The sequence below is a fragment of the Bos javanicus genome, chromosome 9 (assembly GCF_032452875.1).
Source record: "Bos javanicus breed banteng chromosome 9, ARS-OSU_banteng_1.0, whole genome shotgun sequence".
NCBI lineage: Eukaryota > Metazoa > Chordata > Mammalia > Artiodactyla > Bovidae > Bos > Bos javanicus.
The window spans coordinates 95,899,427-95,909,650 of record NC_083876.1 but is presented as its reverse complement, the minus strand read 5'-3'; the positions used below and the strand labels follow the sequence as shown (position 1 = coordinate 95,909,650).

General features: G+C 46.4%; 1 pseudogene; it reads left to right on the top strand.

The window, feature by feature from the left end:
- Positions 1-2,384: 2,384 nt before the first annotated feature.
- On the top strand, positions 2,385-9,177 carry LOC133254247 (small ribosomal subunit protein uS11-like; annotated as a pseudogene).
- Positions 9,178-10,224: the final 1,047 nt, after the last annotated feature.

The following is a 10,224-nucleotide window of genomic DNA, read 5'->3' as shown; positions in this document are numbered from 1 at the left end:
TTCTGTCCTGGAGAATTCCACGGACTGTATTACAGAGTCACAAAAAGTTGGACATGACTGAGCGACTTTCACTTTTATCTTTCAAATTGAGATTCTGATTTGTATTGGAACATGGCTCAACTATCAGCCTGCTCTTACTCTTTGCTGGTGAGGCTCTATGCTCCCTCTGCAAGGGGTGCTGGGGCCTCACCGAGTGGCCCCAGGCTTGCAGGTTCCTTTCCTGTGGATCCAGCTGTCTTATTGGACACTGTTTCATCAGCCTTCCCAGCTTCTTCCTGTCTTTTCTGTTGGAGTGGTAAACAGTCCTTTTCCTCACTAAACACTACTTTACGGCTGATTCCTGGGCTTTGTTGTAACTGCTTTGAACAAGTGAGATGGAATCCCACCTGGCCCTGGGTTTGGATGCTAAGACTGCTGATGCCACACTCACAGCAGGAGGGTGTGTAAAAAGGTATTGCCCACATAATCAGGCATTTGGGAAGAGCAGAATAGGCTTCTCAAGCTGGTCCAGACATGTCTTGAGAGAGCAAGGAAGAGAGACTGGCCTGGGGCTTCTTGGGGCGGGGCTGAGTGAGGGTCCAGGCATGGGAAAAGCTTCCATGGTTGGACTGTCCCTCTGGGCCGAAAGAGGGAGCACTCAGGCTTTCTTGCTCCATGTAGTGGAGAGGTTGGCCGGAAGGATGAGGCTTAGAAGCTGTCAGCAGTCAAACATCAACAAATGGAGCCCAGGTTCTTTCTTATGGGATTATTTTGGATTTAAGAACAGTTGTTCAAAATATGGAAATGTTTTTGTCATGTCACACAGGATTCACTTATCCTTGATTAACAACCAAATTCCAGGGCTCACAAGTCGCAGAGTAACAAAGCCAGCAATGCACAGTCCCCTCACTTCCTAATATATAAGTAAACTAAACCATCGGCCAGTGACTCCACAACGTTCTCTGTTTAGCTATGAAGCTTCAAGTAATTGGGCTTCCCTGGTGGCTTGTTGGGTAAAGAATCTGCCTGCAATGCAGGAGACCTGGGTTCAATCCTTGGGTTGGGAAGATCCCTTGGGAAAGAGAATGGCTACTCACTGCAGTATTCTTGCCTAGAGAATCCCACGGAGGAGCCTGGTGGGCTACAGTCATTGGTGTCACAAAGAGTCAGGCACGACTGAGCGACTAACACGTTCAATTTTCTTCACATCAAGTAATTGCTCTCTGGCAATATATTTATGATTAAACTAGTCTTTATCATTTTTAAAAAATCATTTTCTCATTCAAAGTCTCAACTGTCCTACTCATGATGAAATTCAAATTAAGGACTTCCCTGATGGTTCAGCGGTTAAGCATCTGCCTGCCAGTGCAGGGGACGCAGGTTCCATCCCTGCTCCGGGACGGTCCCACATACTGAGGGGCAACTAAGCTCTTGTGCCACCACTACTGAGCCAGCACTCTCGAGCCTGCGAACCGCAGTTACTGACCCTAGAGCTTGTGCTCCACAGCAAGAGAAGCCACTGGAATGAGAAACCCCGGGCGTCACAAGGAAGAGTAGCCCCCACTGGCTGCAGCTGGAGGAACCTGTGCCCAGCAACGAAGAACCAGTGCAGCCAAAAGTAAATGAAAAAGACGAAATTAAAATGAAGATCCCCATGCCGCTAATTTCCAAATTCACACGTCTAGTCCTGACTTCTCTCCCGAGACCCAGACATGCAGACTCAAGAGTTTCCTCCATAGGTGTATCTCAAGGGCATCTCAAGTTGAACATGCTCCAAATACAGCTACAGATTTGTTCTCCAAATTTGATCCTTCTCTTAACTTTCCCATCTCGTAAATGGCTGCACCATCTTCCTACTTCTGTCATCTGAAATTCTAGAAGGCACTCCTGATGGCTCTCTTGCTCTCACTCTCCCTAAGTCTTGTGGGTAGATTTACAAAATCTTCCCTCATATCCCCCATTCCTTGTCCAAGCACCGCAGCTGCCTTTCTCCTATCTGGACACTGCAGGAGCCCTGCAGAGCCCCTCACTTCTTCCCGTGCCCCTGCCCACTATGTCCCCCTAAAAGATAATTGAAGTCCCAATCCCTGGAAATTTGAAATGTGCCCTTATGTCGAAATAGGATCTTTGCAGTTACAATCAAGTGAAAATGAAATCATTAGCGTTAGCCCTAATCCTATCTGGCTGGTGTCCTTGTGAGCAGAAGAGACATGGAAACACACACACACAGGGAAGACGGCCAGGTGAGGATGGAGGTGGAGACTGTGATGATGCTGCCATGAACCCAGGCCTGATAGCGACTGAGTTCTTGGCCTTCCCCAGTCAGTAGAAATCGACTAGAGGTGGTGGCTCGGTGGTAAAGAACCCACCTGCCCGTGCAGGAGACCTAGGTTCAATCCTGGTCCAGAAAGATCCCCTGGAGAAGGAAATGGCAACCCACTCCAGTATTCTTGCCTGGGAAATCCTTATGGACAGAGGAGTCTGGTGGGCTACCATCCACGGGGTCTCAAAGAATCGGACATGACTTAGTGACTAAACAACAACAAGAGCCCAGACAAGAAATTCAAGCAAGCTCTCTTTCTGGTGGTGGAGTGTGGAGAAGACATGCAGAAATAACACCTGGCAAGGGGAAAGAAAAGAAGGAAGAAAAGGTCATCAGCCTTGGCCCTCAGGTGGCTGAAGGAGAAAATGTATTTGGTGTGTGCTACACCTTTGCACGCTTCAGTGACACTTTTGTCCATGTCACTGATCTTTTTGGCAAGGAAACCATCTGTCGTATAACTGGTGGGATGAAGGGCTGACCGAGATGAGTCCTTGCCATATGCTGCCATGTTGGCTGCCCAGGATGTAGCCCAGTGATGCAAGGAGCTGGGCATCACTGCCCTCCACATCAAACTCTGGGCTGCAGGAGGAAATAGGACCAAGACTCCTGGACCAGGGGCCCAGTCAGCTCTTGGAGCCCTCACCCACTCAAGGATGGAGATTGGGCAGATTGGGGATGTCACACCCAACCCCTTTGACAGCACCTGCGGGAAGAGGGGTCACTATGGTTGCTATCTGTGAACTGAACTCCTCAAGTTATTGTTTTCTGTTAATAAATTGCCTTGATGTAAAAAAAAAAAAAGGAAAAAAATTCAGGCAAGGCTTTATTGGGGCTCCTGCGCTGGCTACAAGAGGGAGCAAAAACAAGTAACACGATTACTTGCTCCCTCCCATGGGGAGGGCAAACTTGTTCCTCCTTTTCTGGGCTCCAAAATCACTACAGATGGTGACTGCAGCCATGAAATTAAAAGACGCTTACTCCTTGGAAGGAAAGTTATGACCAACCTAGATAGCATATTCAAAAGCAGAGACGTTACTTTGCCAACAAAGGTCCGTCTACTCAAGGCTATGGTTTTTCCAGTGGTCATGTATGGATGTGAGAGTTGGACTGTGAAGAAGGCTGAGTGCCGAAGAATTGATGCTTTTGAACTGTGGTGTTGGAGAAGACTCTTGAGAGTCCCTTGGACTGCAAGGAGATCCAACCAGTCCATTCTGAAGGAGATCAGCCCTGGGATTTCTTTGGAAGGAATGATGCTAAAGCTGAAACTCCAGTACTTTGGCCACCTCATGTGAAGAGTTGACTCATTGGAAAAGACTCTGATGCTGGGAGGGATTGGGGACAGGAGGAGAAGGGGACGACAGAGGATGAGATGGCTGGATGGCATCCCTGACTTGATGGACGTGAGTCTGGATGAACTCTGGGAGCTGGTGATGGACAGGGAGGCCTGGCGTGCTGTGAGTCGGACACGACTGAGCGACTGATCTGATCTGATCTGATATAGGGTGAGGGTAGGGGTGTGTTTCAGGTTGGGCTGGAGGGGTGGCCTAGGTGGTCTGCCCACCCCTTTGTGGTGTTGAGTGCAGGGGGGGCATGTGTACCTTGCTTTTGCTCCCAACACCTAGTTTTTTGCTCCCAGCTCCTCAGAAATGGCAGCTGGATTTTTTTGGTATTTTTTAGTCCAGAATTTGCCCCAACTGGGCATGCACACAGTTATTTTTAGTCCCTTATAGTTTCTTTGTATTCTGTATTTCAAGGAGAGGTGTGTCCAGGCGCAAGCTTTGCAGCACTGCAGCAAAGGGGCCTAGGTCCCAGTCTGTCTCTGGACCCCCTGGGGCCACCAGGAGCTGGAAGAGGCAAGGAAGCCTCCTCCTCTTGAGATTTTGGAGGGAACAAGACCTCTTAACACCTTGATTTTGCACTTCTGACCTCCGGAACTGTGAGACAATAGATTTCTGTTGTTTTAACCCTCCCCACCTCCCCGGAGTTTGTGGTGCTTTGTTACAGCATTCTGTAGCAGCTAATACAGACACAGACCCTATAACCGCTGTTTTTGCACAACGGTCAGAGGGATCTTTGCAACTTCTTTCATATTGTGCCCTTTCTCTGCATAAAAACCTACTGATTTTCCTCTGAATTTAGAATGTAATTCAAGCTCTTTTCCAGGCCAGTGAGACCTTATGCATCAGGGCCTGATGGTTTCTGGGCTCACCTCCTTCCTCCTTCTCCCCCAACTCCAGTCCTCCTGTTTGTATCTGGAACATGTTTTTCTGGCTCTTTCCATTCACTGGGCCCATGGCTCTGAGGGATGAGCTGGAGTCACTAACCTCGCTCTGAGTATCGCCCCGTTTCATTTCCTCCAGATCATGCATCCCAGTGTGGCATTTCTGTTCTACGTCGTCACTGGTTGCTGTCCCTCCGCAGTGAAGATTGTGAGTTCTGAGCTTGCCTGTGCTGCCACGTCCCAAGTCCAGAAAAGTGCTGGGCATGGCTACGAGCTTCATATACATTTGGTGAGTGGATGTCTGATATATGCAAATGAGAGTTGGACTGTGAAGAAGGCTGAGCACCGAAGAATTGATGCTTTTGAACTGTGGTGTTGGAGAAGACTCTTGAGAGTCCCTTGGACTGCAAGGAGATCCAACCAGTCCATTCTGAAGGAGATCAGCCCTGGGATTTCTTTGGGAGAAATGATGCTAAAGCTGAAACTCCAGTACTTTGGCCACCTCATGTGAAGAGTTGACTCATTGGAAAAGACTCTGATGCTGGGAGGGATTGGGGGCAGGAGGAGAAGGGGACGACAGAGGATGAGATGGCTGGATGGCATCCCTGACTTGATGGACGTGAGTCTGGGTGAACTCTGGGAGCTGGTTATGGACTGGGAGGCCTGGCGTGCTGTGATTCATGGGGTTGCAAAGAGTCGGATACGACTGAGAGACTGAACTGAACTGAACTGAAGACATGTTTTGCTTGAAATTTGATTTCCAGTAAATAAAAAATACACTTTCTATTTATTGGGCTTCCCTGGTGGCTCAGAGGGTACAGCATCTGCCTGCAATGCGGGAGACCAGGATTTGATCCCTGGGTCAGGAAGAGCCCCTAGAGAAGGAAATGGCAACCCACTCCAGTATTCTTGCCTGGAGAATCCCATGGATGGAGGAGCTTGGTAGGCTACCGTTCATGGGGTCACCAAGAGTCGAACACAACTGAGTGACTTCACTTTCTTTCTTTTTCTGTTATTGAATGTTTCTTTTTGGCTGTGCTGGGTCTTCATTGCGGTGCGTACGCCGGCTTTCTCTAGTTGTGGCACGTGGGCTTGGATGCCCCTTGGCAAGTGGGATCTTAGTTCCCTGCCCAAGGATTGAACCTATGTTTCCTGCATTGGAAGGCAGATTCTTAACAATTGGACCACCATGGAAGTCCTTGTGTTTACTGAATTTATTGACATTCCCTTAAGTGTATTTGCATAAGTGCAATGCACACTTTTCCTCAATTAATCTCTCTTGCTTCTTAATCTAGAAAGAGCAATCAAACCTTAGCCATAGAGGCCCAGAGAGTCTCAAGATATCTGACGACTGAGAAATCACCTGTTGGCATGAAACCAGAGCATCTTGGCCTGAGTGAGGCTCTTCTCACCCTTCTCAAGGGTCATCCCGTGTGACTTCAAGGTGAACTACTGCTCCACCAAGCCAGCATGACAAAGTGTAACAGCTGGTGCATGTAGGTGGGGGGGTAGGGATAGTCACTGTGGCATTCTGTCATCTTATTCCAAGTTTGAACATTTTAAAAATAAAAAGTTGGGGGAAAACATCACAGAAAATGCTGTTTGATTTCAAATTGCCTTTAGAAAAACTTTGTGTATGTAAGACTGAAGGACAAACAGCCTGATTGGATCAGAAAATTGACTGAAAAATATCTGGTTTGTTTAGGAGTATAATGCATCTGATGGCCAATATGTCTATTTTATGTATTTTTAAGATCAGTCAGGGGCTTCCCTGGTGGCTCAGCAGTAAAGAATCCATCTGCAATGCAGGAGATGCAGGAGACCTGGGTTCCATCCCTGGGTCAGGAAGATCCCCTGGAGGAGGGCATAGCAACCCACTCCAGGATTCTTGCCTGGAGAATTCCATGGACAGAGAAGCCTGGCGGGCTACAGTCCGTAGGGTTACGAAGAGTCAGACACGACTGAAGCGACGGAGCACACACAGGCAAGGTCAGTCAGGCCTTTGCAACAAATCAGGGCAAAATTAGCATGCCACGGTAGGTCTTATTTCTGAGGTGGAATCTCTAGTTGTAGTTTTCATGGGTGAATGGCGTTCTGTGCTGTCCCCCAGGGACCCTCACCCATCAGAGCCTTTCACACCTGGGGGACTTCAGGTGTGTTTCCAGCGCTTCTCCTGGAACTGTGTCAGCTGACCCCAGACCTGTGAGTCAGGACATCTCTGTGTTTAAGCTCTGTCCCACTTTCAGGAAGCTATCAGGCCTTTGATTCTCTTAGGAGAACTGAAACGAAGAGTCAACTTCTAGAATCCTACTGTGGAATACAGCAAAAGCAGTTCTAAGAGGGAAGTTAATCAGACTTGTGGTTGCCAAGGGGATGGGGAAGGAAGAGGGTCGGATTGGGAGTTTGGGGGTTAGCAGATGCAAACTATTATATACAGGATGGATAAACAACAAGGTCCTACTGTATACCACAGGGAACTCGATTCAATATCCTGTGATAAACCACAAAGTAAACGATTATAAAAGAGAAGGTATATATATGTATAACTGAATCAGTTTGCAGTACAACATTGTAAATCAACTATACTTCAATAAAGTAAATTTTACACGTGTACACCCATGGCGGATACATGTTGATGTATGGCAAAACCAATACAATATTGTAAAGTAAAAATAAAAAATTTTTTTAAAATTAAGAAAAAATAAAAGAAAAGAGGAAATTAATCAGGAAAAAAGAAAAATCTCCAATAACAACCTAATGTTGTACCTCAAGAGACTAGAAAAGGAAGAACAAAGTCCAAAGTTAGTCGATGGAAGGGAACAACAAAGGTTACACCAGAAATAAATGAAACTAAAAAGACAAAATGAAATCAAGAGCTGGTTCTTTGAAAAGATACACAAAATTGACAAATCTTTAGCTAGAATCACCCAGAATTTTCTTAAGTGTGGTAAGAATTAACAAAAATTCTCTTGGAAGATGTGAAATGATCTAAAAAGTAAGCAATGCATCAATAATGGAAGGATATGACAGCAGTAGCTCAAAAAGATTGATGCTCATTCATCTTAAGGACTTTCTGTGGCAAATATGATAGTTGGTCTTTTGCCCTAGTAGACTAAATAAAAAGAGGGGACAAAAAATAGTTACATAAGCTATAACAGGGAGAGCTGAGGTTTGAAGTTATTATTTTGGATTTTGCACATTGAATCACTTGATGAATTGGTTTGATTCTGTCCATCATCTCTTAATCGTAGACAGTTTTTCTAGAGAGTGACAGCATGGGGTCAGCCAGGCTAGGAGAGTCACTGTCCTGGTGGTCTCTGGGGTGCAGGGGAATAAGTAGAACCAGAATATGTTACTCACAGTATAACTTGACCCTTCACATTTGCTGACTGCACTGCAATTTCTTTTAGTTGTGCTTTTAGTTGCTTGCACCCAGCTCCCTGAGGACTTGGTCTTCCCCCTTCCCTTGATCTTCCACTTCCCCCTTCCCCACACGCCTGAGTAGGACCCCAGCTGCCTTCTGCCCAGGGGTATTGGTGCGGAGGCCCAGGCTCCATTTCCACTCCTGTCAGGGCCTGCCTGTGGGCCCAGGAAGGTCAGAGTCACGTGCAGGCCCCACGGCATCTGGGGCAGTGGTGTCTTGTCTTAGGCTGGCTGTACCTGGCTTTGGCAGGGGCCTCTCACCTGCTCCTGGTCCAGGGGCCCAGCACATCCTGTGCAGAGGTTGCAATTCCTTGGGGTCATCCATTCCTTGTTTGGTTTGATGGGCCCAAGGGAAGTGGAGGTTTGCTTCCCCACCCTGTTGGGCTGTGCATTTTCATTTTGCACTGAGTTTGGCAAATTACATCACTGACCCTGTGTGCCAGGACCCAGGGCAGCAGTGAAGCAGCAGAGGAGATGAGGTAGGGATACGTTCTTCCCATTAATTCCATCGCTGATTGGTTCTGGTATCAGGCTATGAAACTTTCCATTAAGAAACTTTTTCAACACTGCTCAGATTTCGAGCTTTTATTCACATAATTTTTCTGTTCTGAAATGTCTTCTCTTAGCCGCTAAGATTTTCCAACTTTTTTTTAAAGGCCCAAATCCAGATTGATCTCTCTCACAAGACTTCTGGCCCACTCCGGACAAACTTGCGGGTTCTCTGTGCTGAACTCAGGCTGTGCTTTCTGAGTGTTATTTACAAATTAAACATAGATTTCTGACCGTTCATCCTGTGTTCATTGTTTGGCCTTGTTATTGAACTTTTCAGGTGCTTGTGATTTGTTTAATGACTCTTCTTAATACAGTCTCCTGCAAAATGTGATAGATGCATGCACACATATTTGTTGAATGAATGACACCCTCAGTGTGTGATGGCATTTTTTGAAAGTAAGGGAACAATTAAGGCCATACTTTTAAAAGACATTGTTGATTGGTCAAAATCAAACTTCTAAATCCAGTGATTTCAAGTGATCAATTAGAGAAAAAGTAATGATGAACTAGAAATTGACAATGAAGAAAGGAATTTTTCAACCAGAAGACAGTGGTTTTTATAGCAGTGGATTCATTTAATTTGAAGTCTGTCTTTTACAATCACGAGATTAAGGGCAGGGAAGCCTGGCATGCCACAGACCATGGGGTCACAAACAGTTGGACACAACTGAGTGACTGGACAACAGATTCCTCTACCTATGAATGATTAGATGAAATTCTCACTGCGACATGAGCGTGTATGTCTTTTCAGACCCACAAATTACGTTCTGTACCCCAACCAGGAGGTTAAGGAAAATTCTGGGGATTCGGGCAATGCTGCCTTAGTCCTGCTCAGCTTTTGAGAGGTCCTCCCAGGCGGGCGCTAAAGTATTGGGCTGTTGGTTGTTGTTTTTTTCCCCAGATATTCTTACTTTTATTTTCAAAAGAAAATAAACATTTTAAATGTTTACCTGAAATATTTAAGGTAGACAGCAGCATTACTTAGTATTTATGAATTTATCATTTTAGAACTTCACATTTTAATGTTTGCTTATTAGAGGGTCTCAGTTAATATACTGATACCACGAAGGTCTTTCGTGGGGCTGCTCTTCACCTTCAGGTTTGTTTAATTTTCCTCCCAACTTTGGTGGTTTCCTGGGTTTCTTGAGTCACCACAGCTCCGGCTGAAGGATCTTCCATCCGGTGAGGCACCTGGGGCTTACAGGGCTTCATTTCAACAGAAGATGCTCCTTTCCTGTTTTCGTCCAATGACCAAAGTGAACACACGGGCTGTTAGCTCCATTTTCAGAGGAGTTTTCAGGTCAGGCTTTAAAACGCACGAATGACGTCAGCACGTCAGCGCCTCCATCACGTCAGCGCCTCCATGGACGAACATGGACGCTTGAGTCAAGCAGTGTTCTTGTTTTCTCATTTGGCGGGGCGGGGGAGAGAGCTGCGGAGGTGCCTTCCCTCGGGGAGTTCCAGAACAGAGGCTTTGCGTTCTCTGAAAAGCTCTCTATTCTTTCTTAAAATGTTCACAGAGTCCCAGGCCAGAAAACAAAACAAGACGGCTGTATTAGTCACCCGACAATGGGAGAGGAAAGCCACCCACTTCTCCATGCTTCCTTTCAAAGTAACCTCAGCGACCCTGACAGATTCATGGAACTAATTAGAAACAACAGTTAGGAAGCCGCGGGAGGGGCGATTTTGTCTCTAGACAACATTTGAGAACTTCCCTGAGGAGCCT